Consider the following 15,485-nt stretch of genomic DNA (forward strand, 5'->3'; position numbering starts at 1 on the left):
GCAGGGAAAGGCACTTTGCATGCATGCTCAGAGGCATTTTGCCCTTAGGACCTTTGGGGAACTTTCTGCACATTTTCTGAGCTACTTACAGGAGAGCTGGATTCAACCTTGGATGCAGGCAGCGGGATAGTGGGAAGCGAGGATGCAGGAGGAAATGAACCCAGGGTGGGGGAGTCATTTGAGAAATTCCAGCTCCGTTCAAAAGCAACCTTCTTTCTGAGACTGTATTTTGTTTACCTGCAGGAGTTGGAACGAGTACTCAACCCCCATCACAAGTGTGCATCCCTTTGCAGACCTAGAGTTGCTTTTCATGGAAATGAACGCAACAGCTATTGCAAGCAGAAGAGCCTTTGCACCGAACATTGTACCTGTGCCCTGGGTTCTAAAATGATCCCAAGTGGATTTCGGTTGCCTCCTGCGCAATGAGTCCTTTGGCTTGCAGGAATCCATCCTGCTTAATTGCAACAATGAGTCATAGATTTACAAAGATGAGGCCTGAAGGAGAGAGAATGAGAAAAGAGGGGGCTCTAAGCACCAGGTTTCTATAGATATTTAAGAGAGAAACTAAGCCCTCTTAGTATTTTTAGAAACCAGAGACTATGAATAAATAGAACTGGGCCCATTTTTAAAAAGCTGTTTATATTTTTAGAGACTAGGCTGCTCTTCAGAGCTTGTCCATTCACTCGCTGGAAGAGGGAGCGCTAAGTGGTAAACAAGCAAACGACACAATTAACAGCTCACATTTGATGTGCTTCTCGCAGGCTCGTACCACTCCAAGCCTGAATGTTCCACCATCTGAAAAGAAAATGCCTTGCATATAGAAAACTGAAAGGCAAATGCACACAATCCATTTCTAGCACATTCAACGAGCGTTACAAGCATATGACTTCTCCCCTCCAAAAGTCCTGGGAACTGTACTTATTGAGGTATTGGGAAATGGTAGCTCTGTAAGGATAAAACTGCAGTTCCCAGAATTCTTTGGGGGGGTCTTATGAGCTTGAAATGTGTATTCGATGAGCTTCAATGAAAGAAAGAAAAGGTCCAACGATCCCATACCAAAACCCAAAAGGAAATGTTATTTAATAACTGCTAGTGACATGATTGCGTGCCTCCCGACTGGCACTATTTTGCAGAAGAGATTCAGCTGCATACTGGAACTTTAGGTTTGCACAGTTAAAGTGGATTAAAGGTGCTCTGTGCCCTAGTTCTACAAATCCACCTTTAAAAAAAAAAAGAATTGGAGTTTTGGGTTTGGGAAAGTGATGCAGAAAAGACACTGAAAATTGTGGAATGAATGGATGGGAAGATGTTTAAACGCCCTTCTAGAAAATCAAGCTGAATGCTCATTGCTGTATAACACTCACTGCCTCCCACCTCCCACAAACATGAACAAATGTTTACTAAATACAGGACATCCTTTAACTCTTTGCACAAGCAAATCAAGGTGAATGCTCAATGAAGAGGTCCCTTGGAAGAGCCCACTGCTGATACCGCTCTGTGCTACCCTCCTGGCTGCACCCAGACAGACTCTGACCATCCCATCCTTGTTACACTCTTGAAAATCGCCATCCCTCCCATTTTGTTTCATTAACACTTAGGGCTACTGCATGTGCTAAATAGAGACACATGGTGCCCATTTCTTCTGGAACTGAAAGATTCAACTCCTGAGGAGGAGGAGGGGCAGGTGGAGGAAATCACTCTGGCATTTTTGTTCATCAATTCAGATTAAAATTTTAATTTCATGGTACGATGAACTCATACACAGTTATATCTATTAAGGTCACCTATTTCAGAAAGCTGTTGTAGGAACTGATGGGCAAAAAGCTCTTTAGAAGATAAGAATCACACCTTCAGACTTTTCACCCCTTGCAATGCTGAACGTGAGTCTTGCTCTTTCGCTGATCCCCTCCCCAAAGACCCGAGCTGGTGGCTTCCCACAGAAAAAGATCAGATCTCTTCATCACTGAAGGCTGTTAAATACCTGGAAGATGACTTCAAATTGAGATTCTCTTTGGGGGGGGGGAGAATAATAATTTCAGGGCTAGGTCAGGCGAAGTCAAAATGACTCATGCTTTTCCGTGAATTTTTATTATTATTTTTTTGAGAGAGCTAAGAAACGTGTCCTTTCCCCCAACAATATTGCGGCATTTCTTGCAGAAAGCAAGCAAGCAAACAAATAACATTTTTTTGCATCTATTTAAACTGCCCTTGCTTGCCCTCTGCAAGTTTATCGCACACAGCAAGAGCTGATTGGCTGCTGTGTCCTGTTGTGACAGCATCATGCTGCCTTCCACTGAGTCAGAGCCGCAGTCCTTTTCACCCACTGCTGTCTGGTCAGACCGTCTGCAGCTTTTCAGGAACTCAAACGGGCATCGATTCACAGCTCTGCCATGAGATATGTTTCATGAGAGATGTTGGGGAGTGAATCTGGGACCTTCTTTATGCAAATCATGTAGATTCCCACAGGCCTTTTGCCAGTACTGTTCATTTATTTATGGAGGTGATCAATGCATTAATAATTTCAACAATTTTTAGGGAAGGGACATAGCTCAGAGGTATAGCGGATGCATTGTGTACTTGCAGATGGTTAGCACCTGGCAGATTTCGGCCACACCAGGAGCGAGAGGTACATTTAGATCTGAGAGAGGGAGAAGGGCATAAAATGCACCATTACAGTGGTACCTCAGGTTACATACGCTTCAGGTTACAGACTCCGCTAACCCAGAAATAGTATCTCAGGTTAAGAACTTTGCTTCAGGATGAGAACAGAAATTGTGCTCCAGCGGCACGGTGGCAGTGGGAGGCCCCATTAGCTAAAGTGGTGTTTCAGGTTAAGAACAATTTCAGGTTAAGTACGGACCTCTGGAACAAATTAAGTACTTAACCCGAGGTACCACTGTATTTTGGTTGATTTAATCAGAAGAGATGGATTTTTTAAAATTACAAATTTATAGTCGAATCTACCCAACTCACGCTTTCTGCAGCAGCACGCAAATGAAAATGCAGCCATCCTTCAAAAATTCACACTTCTCCAAATTTTGCAATGCACTTCTCTAGCCGAGTGATCTGTGCAAGAAGCACATGCTAGTATACAGTGTGTCTATAAATGCATACCTCAGTGAAAGCAACGTATGAAAATACATATTCCGGGAAATCACTTTGCAAAAATGTGTCTATCGGGGCAGAATTGCATACAAAAATGGGTACATTGGGAGAAATTTGCACCCGGGTGCTGATGAATTTTCATGAGAACTTGGTTTTTCTTAATTTCCAAATGGATGTGGAAATGTGGAGAATTGAACTTAAGACCTGAACAATGAGAAACAGAGAGAAAGTGCAATGCACGGATTGCCCCCACCCCAGCCAAGCCTCGCAAGTGTGTATTTTATCCATTGGTCCTGCGGCGTGGAACATATTACCATTGCGGTTTGCAGCTAAGAGCTTTTGGACTTTGCAGTTACGCTCTTTGATGGAGGCTGTTTCTGAAAGACCCTTCTTTCGCCTACAAGGTGGTTAAGATCATTTCGCTGCGGAGCTGAGGGCTGTCATGGCCAGGCTCTTTCTGACGGAGCTTGGGAAATGACAAAGGGTGGGGTGGGGGCGGGGGCTTCCTTAGAAGACTTATGGAAGGCATGGGGATGCATTGACTCTGGGGCAGGTGCTATTAATGGTCTCCCCCCTGAGCAGTGGTTGTATTTGATAACAGGATTAGCCACAGATCAAGTTTACTATGTGAATGGAGAAGCATAACAGAAATGCATACATAGAGATGATGCTCAGAGGAGCGAGGCATTTCAGGGGCAAAGAGACTGAAGCAAGTTAGCCCCTGTTCATTGCTAAACATAGTAACTGGGTGAGTCACACTCAAGGTATTTTTTTAAAAAGTGCTATTGATATTTTAAGCATAGATCTAAAAATGTAATGTGTGAATAAGGCGAATATGTACACCAGGGAGCTGTGATTTGCTGCAGTGTTCCGTTGAGCATAGATCCCACCTGCTCCATACATTGAAACCAGTGTCATATGATTTTCAGCACCATCACATCCCACAAAGAACTGTAGTTTGTTAAAGGCACTGAGACCCCCTATTCCCCTCACAGAGCTATAGTTTTTCAGAGTTCCCTGGGAAGAGGCCTTGACTGTTAAGCCACTCTGGGAATTGTTGCTCTGTGAGGGGAATAGGGGTCTCCTAACAACTACCAGTGCCCTTAACGAACTACAGTGGTACCTCGGGTTAAGAACTTAATTCGTTCTGGAGGTTCATTCTTAACCTGAAACTGCTCTTAACCTGAAGCACCACTTTAGCTAATGGGGCATCCTGCTGCCGCCACGCCGCCACCATGCAATTTCTGTTCTCATCCTGAAGCAAAATTCTTAACTCGAGGTACTATTTCTGGGTTAGCAGAGTCTGTAACCTGAAGCATCTGTAACCTGAAGCATCTGTAACCTGAAGCGTCTGTAACCTGAAGCATCTATAACCTGAAGCATCTGTAACCTGAGGTATCACTGTATAGTTCTCATGATTTTTTTGGGGGGGGCAGGGTGGGAGGGAGGGATATGAGACTGTTTACAGTGGTATGATACTGCTTTAAATGTATAGTGCAGATTAGGCCTGAACAGAATTTGCCATCCTATATGTAATGTGCAAAATGGCTCTATGTTGGGTTTCCAAACACCCTGCCTTGCTTTATAACAAACCAAGCCATTGGTCCCTCAGAATTATCTAAAATGGCCGACAGACAGCTCCCCAACAGGGTTCCCAACAGAAGATTTTCCCTGGTCCTATCTGGAGATGTTCCAGATTGAACTTTGGACCTTTTGCCTGCCAGGTATGTACTCTGCCTCTGAGCTCTCGGAAAGACCTCACCCCTTCATAAGTGCAGCCAATTCGGAGACAACGTAAGCATTGTTCCAGCTGAACTACTAACACACTCCCTCTGTGGTAGTTATTAGTTCCCTCCAACTGGTAATTCGGATGAAACAAGCACCAACCAGCCTGGAAAGGCATGAGCAGAAATAGGTGCCCAGTGCGATTCTGGCATTGCAGGGGATTGGATTAGAGGACTGTTGGGGTTTCTTCCAACTCTACAATTCTATGCTTCTGTGGATTTGCTACAGTGGCAGTGAGTGTGAAGGGGCAGGGGAGCAGTGCCACCCTCCCAACACCAGGATCCCTGCTGCTTACCTGATTGGTGCTAGGGTAAAGGTAAAGGGACCCCTGACCATTAGGTCCAGTTGTGGCCGACTCTGGGATTGAGGCACTCATCTCGCTTTATTGGCCGAGGGAGCCGGCATACAGCTTCCGGGTCATGTGGCCAGCATGACTAAGCTGCTTTTGGCGAACCAGAGCAGCACACAGAAATGCCGTTTACCTTCCCACCAGAGCGGTATCTATTTATCTACTTGCACTTTGACGTGCTTTCAAACTGCTAGGTTGGCAGGAGCAGGGACCGAGCAATGGGAGCTCACCCCGTCACGGGGTTTCGAACCGCCGACCTTCTGATCGGCAAGCCCTAGGCTCAGTGGTTTAACCCACAGCGCCACCCGCGTCCCCTGGTGCTAGGGTAGACTGGAGCAATTGGGGTTGCCTGACATTGCCCCATTCTTCCCCACCCCTGGCAGTGCCAGAGGTGGCAGGGTGGCAGCTTCACAACACCACACGTGCTGCTTCTGCTACTGGCCAGCTCTACAATGTGGCAGAAGGGGCAAGTTGCCCAATGCAGTTGCCACATGAGTAGTCAGCTGTGCATCTGGGCTCTTAAGCTTCTTTTCAAGGTAGCTGAATTCCCATGCAGGCCACATACACTCTGCCAATTTGTAGGGGAACCTAACTCTCGGTTACACCTTGCCTTTACATCTGTCCCATACGCAATGCAGAAGGATTTCATTTTAGGTCAAGCGTTTGCTCCAGAAGCTGTGAAACCTTCAGTTCAGTACGTTGTGACTAGTTTCTCGGGGGGGAAGAGAGCTCAAGTAGCAGCAAATAAGCTGCAGCCTCCATTCCGGTTGTCTTACGAAATGTGAAGCACTCTGAGTCTTCCTAATAAAACAGCTGTAATTGTTAGCCTCAAATTGGGTATTTAATTAGCTGCATGTTTAACACATTAGGAATATATATGTCAAAGTTTGCTTAAATTTAGTCCATGAGAGATGGAAGAGAAAAATCTCACTTGGGAGTCGTGAGAGTCACACAGAGGTGGGGATCCTGGAGTTTAGCTACAGACAACTGGGTCACTTCTGCACTTGCCAGTTTTCTATTCTTCACCAGAAGATGCATATTTTAGGGATGAACTGTTCATGCTTAGATGAAATGGTCATGCCCCTTTCCAACCACAGCTGAATCAAGTTTGTCAGGTTACTGTAGGGGGTGCTTTTACATAGGGCTACCCCAAGACTGGGACGCGGGTGGCGCTGTGGGTTAAACCACAGAGCTTAGGACTTGCCGATCAGAAGGTCGGTGGTTCGAATCCCCGCGACGGGGTGAGCTCCCATTGCTCAGTCCCTGCTCCTGCCAACCTAGCAGTTCAAAAGCACATAAAAATGCAAGTAGATAAACAAGTACCGCTCCGGTGGGAAGGTAAACGGCGTTTCCGTGTGCTGCTCTGGTTCACCAGAAATGGCTTTGTCATGCTGGCCACATGACCCGGAAGCTGTACACCGGCTCCCTCGGCCAGTAAAGCGAGATGAGCGCCGCAACCCCAGAGTTGGCAACGACTGGACCTAATGGTCAGGGGTCCCTTTACCCCAAGACTAGGATCTGAGCACAAAAGTACCTTCCCCTTCTGTGGTTTCAGGCAACTGGTATTCAGAAGCATTTCTGTCTCCAACTGTGGAGGCAGAAGTTAGCCATCATGGCTGATAGCCTTCACATCCATGAATTTGTCTAATTTTCTTTTAAAGGTAACTTAATCGGTATCTTAGCATCACTTTGCAGGCAGAAGATTCCCGGTTCAATCCCCATCATCTCCTGGTCATACTGGAAAAGGTGTCTCTAAAACTGGGTGCCAGCTTTGGAGTTTCCTACCTGAACCCCTGGAGAGCTGCTCCCAGTCCATATGGACAATATGTGGATCAATCATTTTTGGACTCAGTGCAAATCAGATCCTTATGTTCTTCTTAAGCTTGGTCCCCAGTGAGCCTCTCCTGATGCCCAGATTATGGTCTCATGCTACAGTCTTCTGGACATCAATTGAAGACCATTATTATTATTATTATTATTATTATTATTATTATTACTACAGGTCTTTAAATTTGTAAGATTATGTACGTTTTGGCTGTTTTTAATTTCTTGCACCAAATTATTCCCCACCCCCTTACTAGTGTTCTGCTGGTTTTAAACTGGTTTTATTATTATTTTATTATATTTTTTTACTGCTGTGTGTGCTGGCTTTTAGATGGCATTATGTGCCAATGTGCATCACTTCTAACCAGCCTTTTTTTTTTTTTGCGAGAGGGGCATTTAAAAGATGGACAAGATCCAAAATCATGCCAGTAGACATAATGGATTCACCTTCCCCTCCTGCAATGCTCCCTGGACCCCAATCTCTTCCTCAACCCTCCAGAACATATTTCTAGTGTATGCAGAGAGCTGCAGGGAGAAGGGAAAGGGTAGTGCCATTTGACAAGTGAATATTCGCTCTGCAAGCAGACCACCAAAATGTTGTATTTGTAATAATGTTGTAAGAGGACTGTGTTAATTGGCTGTATACAAAAGAAACAAATAATAATACATAAAAATGACACAGATAAAATGTTAGTCAAGTAATCCAAAACAACCAGTTAAATCCAATGACAAATATGGGGATGATCTAAAAGGTACCCATGATATAAGCACAACTGTATTTCAAATGGCCTTGCTAGTTGAGGAAGGAGACCAAAAAGAATATGTTGGGAGTATCTAATATCCTCAAAACAGAAATGCTTCCTTGGAGGGACCCAAATCCCCTTTACACATGACTCAAATAATGGTTTGGTGAAGTCTTCAGGGAAAAGCCACAATGCTCAGCCTGCAACATAATCTTCAGGGTTACCATTTTGGACCATGACTGAGAAAGTCCTAGCATAGTGCAACTCAGAAGGCTTCAAACTCGTCATATGTTGGACACCATCACTTGACAAGGTAGCACAGTTTTCATTGCTTGATGACTGCAGTTGCCACAGTGTGGTGATGGGGTGAGGTGAGGTTGGAGAACAGGGAGAGAAAAGAGCGCCCTAATCTCCTTCAAGAAAACGTCCTTGAGGCAACTGCCTGTGAGTGGAACATTCATACTTGAGGGCTAAAATTTCAGCCCACTAAATAATTGTGTACACACACACACACACACACACACACACACACACACACACACACTTTTCAAGCGTTGTACGGAGCTCCAGCTTAGGTCAATGAGAGCTGGTGGCATTCAATTATCTAATGCTTTTAAAAAAGATGAAAACCCTTCACTTTTGCAATAAATGGGAATGCAACATTTAAAAAATGCAGAGTGGTCCGAATAATGTTTTTAAAGAGAGAGAGAGAAAGAGAGAAGAAGAAAGGGAGAGAGTGTGTTATTAGTGCTGTCAATTTAGCCCTGAATGTTATGGCATGCGTGTCACTAAAAGAGACAGAAGCTATTATTGAAATGAGATTAGAATCATTTTGAAACATCAACAGCAGCATTACAGTTGCTAACATTTCCATCTAAAATAGGTGACATTGATGCTATACAATCAACAATGCCGCTGGGGATAGGATATAGAAGAGAAAGCCTGGATTGTTTTAGCATACATTGATTTGCCCTCGGTAGAGACTGATAGGATGCTGAACCAGTTAAGCTTTTTTCCCTGTGTATCTCTCTCTCATACACAATTTTAATATCACTGTTACGTTAGTTGTGTGTGTGACTAACATAACAGAGATGTGAATGTTTATTCAGATTTGAAGCTTCAAAGATTGTATGTTATATGTTTATATCCATCTTTCTGCATCACCATCTTTCATCATTAAGAAGTATATTCAAGAAACCTGGTGGAGGGCAAATGGAAGAAACCAGCCTTCCCTTAGTGGTGATGTGAGGGAACCATCTTGGTTAATTGAAGAGGTCTAACTGTGGCTTTATCTTAGGCTGGAGACTTATGAGAGTTGAAGGTAAAATGAAAAAGGCACCATTGCATTTATTTAGCAACATTTACAGGCCACCCCATAACATAAGTGCTCTTGGCAGATTGCAATAAGTTTGGAAACTATTTAAGGACAAAATAGCCATAAAATCGAAACCAGCACGAATGCAGCCTAAAACAAAGCAAAAACACGACACACCATAGCCTGTGGTTGCCTGTGGTGTACAGTCCTCAGCTCACTATAATTTCTCAATGTACAGGTCTCTGAAACACTTCAAAAGCTGCTTAACTTAGAGGTGAACATAGGAAGCCACTTTACATCAAGTGAGACTATTGATGCCTCCAATGTGATATAGTTTTGGGCAGGAGTCTTTCCCAGCCCTACCCAGAGGTGTCAGTGATTGAACACAAAGCATGTGCTGTGCCATTGAGCCAAGGCCTCTCCATGGCAGTGGTGCAAAAGCACATACACATATTGAGAGAGAAAATGATCTCTCGTGAAACCTTCAACACACTTCAAACCATTGCAGACCATCTAGGCTGGTGGAAAGCTCCCATGGCAGAGACTGCAAGCTATTTTTAGACCAGGCTGCTCTGGTCTTTGGAGAACAGTGAGACCAGGCAGAGGCCCTGGAAGGGTGAGGAAAAGAATCTCCTGCCCTGCCAGTGTTTCCCCTATGCTGCTGCCAGTGTCTCCTGAGAGAGGAGATGGCAAGGGGCAGCAGGGGTTCCATCTAACTTGCTGAGAAGATCTTGCCCCCTGTGCCAGACTCCCTCACCAAAGGTGGGAGCTGGCAACGTGACCCAGTTCCTGGGTGTTTAAAATATTCAAGTCTCCCTGTTGACAGAAAGGTCTGTTCTAACTGTTTGTGGTAGCGTTTCTATTATGCTACACTGGGTTCCAGTGTGGATGCCCAGTGTCCAATTATTCCTCACCCCAGGTGCAAAGTAACAGGGAGGCACAACTAGCAAAACTAGACAGTTAATGCATTTACTCTCACCCTCTCACTGAGGGGTTTAAGCTTGATGGTTACGCAGGAGAAGCACAATACTAAGGTTTTTTTATGGAGAACTTTGATGACTATTGTCAGGGGTTCAGGAGCAGAGGCAAGGGCAAGGGAGGAAACAGAGAGCGAGGGGGAGGAGGCAGAAGAAAAGATGAGTGATGACGACGACCCGAGATCTCCGAGTCTTTCCAGTGAATCAGAAGATTCACAGAAAGGAGCACCAGTGGCCAGGGCAAGAGGGGAGCATAGGGGGACACCCCAGGAAGATAGAGCCAGAGGGGACTCAGAGGAGAGCAGTTGGAAATCGGGACCAGCGTCACCGCCAGAGAGCAGGGAAGAGGAAGGGCGCCAGGGGTCAAGCGCTGGCAGCTCACAACAGGGGGGAGGGCACGAGTTAGGAGTGGCCACACCTCCGTCGGGGAGCGAAGAAACGGTCAGACGGAAAGTGGAAGGTTGGGCACGCGCGCCAAGTTCAAATGCACAGGAAAGTGACGCAGTAGGCAGCCAGGAAAGGGAGCCAGGTCCTAAAGCCCGGCGCAAGGAGACAGGGGGTTCCGGGGGGTCGGCGTCAGAAGAATCCAGGAAGGAAGAGACCCCAGGGGGCAGAGGGACCCAGAGGAGAACAGTCAGGCGGAAAAGGTGGAGCAGGGCTAGGATATTAAGTTGGTGCACAAGGGGCGGAGACTCAGACGGAGCTTCGCCGATCTAACCACTAGACGTAGAGTTGCACGCAGCAGCTTGAGAATGGAAACTGTAACTCAATAAAGACTTTTACTTAATGATCGCTGGCTAGCGTGATCCTCTGTGAGCTAGGATCTGGAAGCAGCTCTGACAACTATGTTCAACTTCCATTGTCATAGGTGGCATGGTTTGAATACCAGTTGCTGGAAAATGCAGGAGGGGAGAGTGATGTTGCTCTCAGGTCCTGCTTGTGAGCTTCTCATGGGCATCTGGTTGGCCACTGTGAGCAGAGGTGTACCTAAAGGTAAAGGTAAAGGGACCCCTGACCATTAGGTCCAGTCGTGGTTGACTCTGGGGTTGCGGCACTCATCTCACTTTATTGGCCAAGGGAGCTGGCGTCATGTGGCCAGCATGATTAAGCCGCTTCTGGCGAACCAGAGCAGCACACGGAAATGCCGTTTACCTTCCCATTGGAGTGGTACCTATTTATCTACTTGCACTTTGACGTGCTTTCAAACTGCTAGGTTGGCAGGAGCAGGGACCGAGCAACGGGAGCTCACCCCGTTTCGGGGATTTGAACCGCCAACCTTCTGATCGGCAAGTTCTAGGCTCTGTGGTTTAACCCACAGTGCCACCCATGTCCCATGCAGAGGCGTACCTAGGAGTTGGCAAAACCAACCCCCACTGGGGACGCAGGCCTTGGGGGTATGTGCAAAAATTAACCATCAGACTATGGAGTGTGTGGCATATAGTATACCTTCCAAGACACCATGGCCCAAATCTAGGATGCCACCTTTCAGGTCCGCACTCCCATGCAAATCACGTGACCCCCTACAAGATCATGCCCCCCAGTGCTTTTTTGGGGGGGCACAGAATTCCAAAATGTGTGTTTTGAATTCCAGGCCCCCTAAAAGTGCAGCCCGAAATCATGGTGGCCATTTTGGCCACTGTCCTCTCACATGGAAAAACAGGATGTCCCGGGAGCAGTTGATGGGTATGCGTATAGGTTTGTGGCCATGAAATCAAATGCAGGAAAACTTCCTGTACTTCTTGCAGCAAAGGGTAAAGATAGGGCTGCCATACGTCCAGAATTTCCCAGACATATCTGTGATTCGTCCTCTGAAAATAGCTTCCAAGCGGAATTTTCAGAAATTGGTTAAAATGTATGGTTGTATGACAGCCCATATCAAAAGTGTTGACTTTTTGGTGAATTTCCTAAAAAAATAGCATAGCTGGAAAACATTTAACATTTTTGAAAAGCTCAACAACTTTGCCAAAAAAACCTCAACAACTTTGGTGTCCAGATTTTCATTTTTTGAAATATGACAACCCTAGTAAAGGCATGCAGTAAAGTAGGGTTTTTTTTTGGGGGGGGTGTTGCCTCCTCCAATACAGCTCCTTGCTAAGGGTGCAAGGACCCTAGGTACACCTCTGACTGTGAAAACAGGATGCTGGATTAAATAGACCACTGGCCTGATGCAGCAGCCAACCTCTCTTTATGCTCTTCATTTTTTGAATTGGATCATGTTGTGGTACCATTTCACTGCAATGTTGAATTTATAGCTGTGATGCGTTCGTTGAATTGCTGATTTAAATTTATTTGAGTTGGCAACATGTTTTGTAATAGTTTCCGAATGTGATGCTGTATTGGGATATTTATTTGATGTTGCTGTTCAGCTGCTTTTGGCATGACCAACTGTTGGGTGTAAATACATCAATGGCATGAAAATGTTGTTGCTGTTGTTATTTCCCTCCATGGTTCTCATAATGGGAAAGGGGCCTTCCTCAGCACCCTCAATACATTAAACCGCAGGGGAATATGTGGAGATTGGGGGAGGATAATGTGAACAGGGGCTACTAGACAGGATGGCTCTGCTCTCCCACACAGTGAGAGACAGCTATGCTTCTCAATACCAGTTTCTTGAAACCACAGGAGAGTAGTGTGCTCTTGCATTCAGGACCTCATAGCCTCTAGGTGGCTGCTGTGAGAACAGGTGGCTGGACTAGATGGGCCATTGGTCTGATCCAGCAAGCTCTTCTTACATTCTTACATGACAATACAGTGGTACCTCAGTTTTTGAACGTCTCGGTTGACGAACATTTTGATTTTTGAACGCCGCAACCCCGGAAGCACCGTATTCTTCACTCTATAAGACACACCAGACCATAAGACGCACCTAGTTTTTGGAGAAGGAAAACAAGAAAAAAAATTTCTGAATCTCAGAATCCAGAATAGCAAGAGGGATCGCTGCGCAGTGAAAGCAGCAATCCCTCTTGCTGTTCTGGCTTCTGGGATAGCTGCGCAGCCTGCATTCGCTCCATAAGATGCACACACATTTCCCCTTACTTTTTAGGAGGGAAAAAGTGAGTCTTATAGAGCAAAAAATACGGTAAATGATCCTGTTTTTGAACACTTCTTGGAAGTTGAACATGCCACACAGCTTCTGTATTGAGTTTTCCATATTGAGTTTTCCGTATTGAGCCTTCCATATTGAGCTTTCGGTTTTCAACCTTTTTGGAACTTGAACGGTCTTCTGGAACGGATTACGTTCAAAAACCGAGGTACCACTGTATGTAACTGAAGCAAACTTGTACCACAGATGCAAGTCCAGAAATCTCCTTGCAAAAGAAGAGCAGGAGATTTCTCTTGGCTTTGGATCATGGCCTCTGTGTGTGTGTGTGTTTCAGATGGCTTGAAATGGCGAGATGCACACCCATTATTACTGCCATAACAATACCAACTGTAGTAGTTCATAACTGAAAGGTCAACAAACCAATTTTAAAAGGTCATTTGCTTTACCAGCTGTGTTTTCTGCTTTCCCAACCAGCTTAGAAAGAATCACTCCTTGTCAACATCCAACTCACTGTAACTATTAAGTGCTTGGGCCAGCAATCAAACTAACTACTTTGAATTATATTGCCAGTCAAGAGTCTCCTTTGTTTTGGTTAGGATTGAGAATTACAGCAACGGTGGTGGACATATTGCTCTCCCTGAATGCTCTCCAGTGGTGAGTGGCGGATGTAGATCTATAAAATGTATAGATTTAATAAATCTGTAGCCTGAGTACAGTCAGAAGGAGAGCAGTGCCTGCAGTTTGCTTCTGCTTCTTGCAGAAAATAAAAGAGACGTTTGCTTTCTAAAAAGGATCCCTGCGAAAGCTCCTCTTTGGTGCTACCTGAAATTTGGCAGACTTAATCCACTCTGGAGAGGTTCCTTAAGCTACAAATTTCATTCCCTTATGTGGAAAAGTTTAGAATTTTCTATAAAATCAGTGGGAAGCAAACAGGGCTTTTGTTTTAACAAATGGGATTTAGATTCTAATAACTGATCAAACCAGAACAATACAGAGCACATACAAAACCATCCAGGTTGCTTCCAAGTACTAGAGAGAGAATTACAAAGTGAGTCTTGTGGTTGTTGCATACCCCTATATTGAATTTACTTGAGACAGGGACTTTTCAACTGTGGCACCAAGACTTTGGAACTTCCTCCTTCACCCTATCTTTTTGAGGTTTTTCAGTGCTGATTTCAGGCAATATTTATCCCAGAGGCTCTCAAATTTAAGTCACTTCCTGGCTTTCTCCTATTTCACAATAGTGCTATGTTGTCTGTGTGTCTTTCTGCACGTGCTTTCCAGTTCATTGTTACACTTTAAGAAATTTATTCATTTCATGTATTGTTTAATCTCATTTGCCACGTGGAGGGAGCATAGGTCCAAAAGATGCAGACATTTGAAATTAATTTGTTAATTTTAAAAGTCCCTTGGAAGCCAGAAATCGAGTTTCCACTCTCTGAGAAAGTGTGCCTCTGTGGAAAGGATGTTGGTGTCGCACAGGGTTATTCACTATCACTTTTATAGCCTGCACATACTTCTCCAGAGTCACTTAGTTGGCAATTTTTATAAACAGAACTCTGAACTAGAAGGACCTGAGTTTGATCCAGCAAGCTTTGTCTTGTGTAAGCTTTGTTTTCTGATCTTCAAAAAACACTGGGGTTTTATTCCAGCTGTAAAGACGGACAAGCTAGGGTTACCCACAGAGGAAGGAAAGCTGTTCAAGACATATGCATCTAGCCAGTCACTGTGCATTAATTAAGGATTTTTTTAAAAAAATAAATAAATTGTCATTGAAAGTAGCAAAATTTATCATCCTCAACATCTGGAAAACAAGCAGGATTCAGCTAATATGGCCATAATAAATTTAGTTTCAGCTGAGCAGAATTGCAATAGTTCAGCCTGGACTAGATAAAGAAGTAGCTTATCATGGAGGACACCAGCGCAAAAACTAGGAGACTTGTGTTATAAATTTCGTTCAGTCCTAACTGGCCAGCATAGAGAGCTCTTTGTGTATGATGCTGTTTCTCATTTAACCCTATAGTGATGGATTCTGTGAGGTGTGTCCAACTATGTAGAGTCAAACCATTGGAATTAATAGATCTAGGGTGGAGAGATGTCTACCTTTGGAGACGGAGACCTGATCTTGTATATCACCTCTATGAGACTGCAGAAAGGTGCACATATGATACATCACTGATATCAGAGCTCCATCATTGGAGAAAAAGAGTCATTCCCAATGTCCTGGGAGAATCTGCCTCCCTATTACCTCCATATGCCCCTAGAACAGGGAACCAACTACCCCAGTATTGGAGCTAGTATAATTTACTTCCCAGCCATTGGAAATCAATTGGAAGGAGGTTTC

Source organism: Podarcis bocagei, assembly GCF_964188305.1.
Source record: "Podarcis bocagei genome assembly, chromosome: 15".
Taxonomy (NCBI): Eukaryota; Metazoa; Chordata; class Lepidosauria; order Squamata; family Lacertidae; genus Podarcis; species Podarcis bocagei.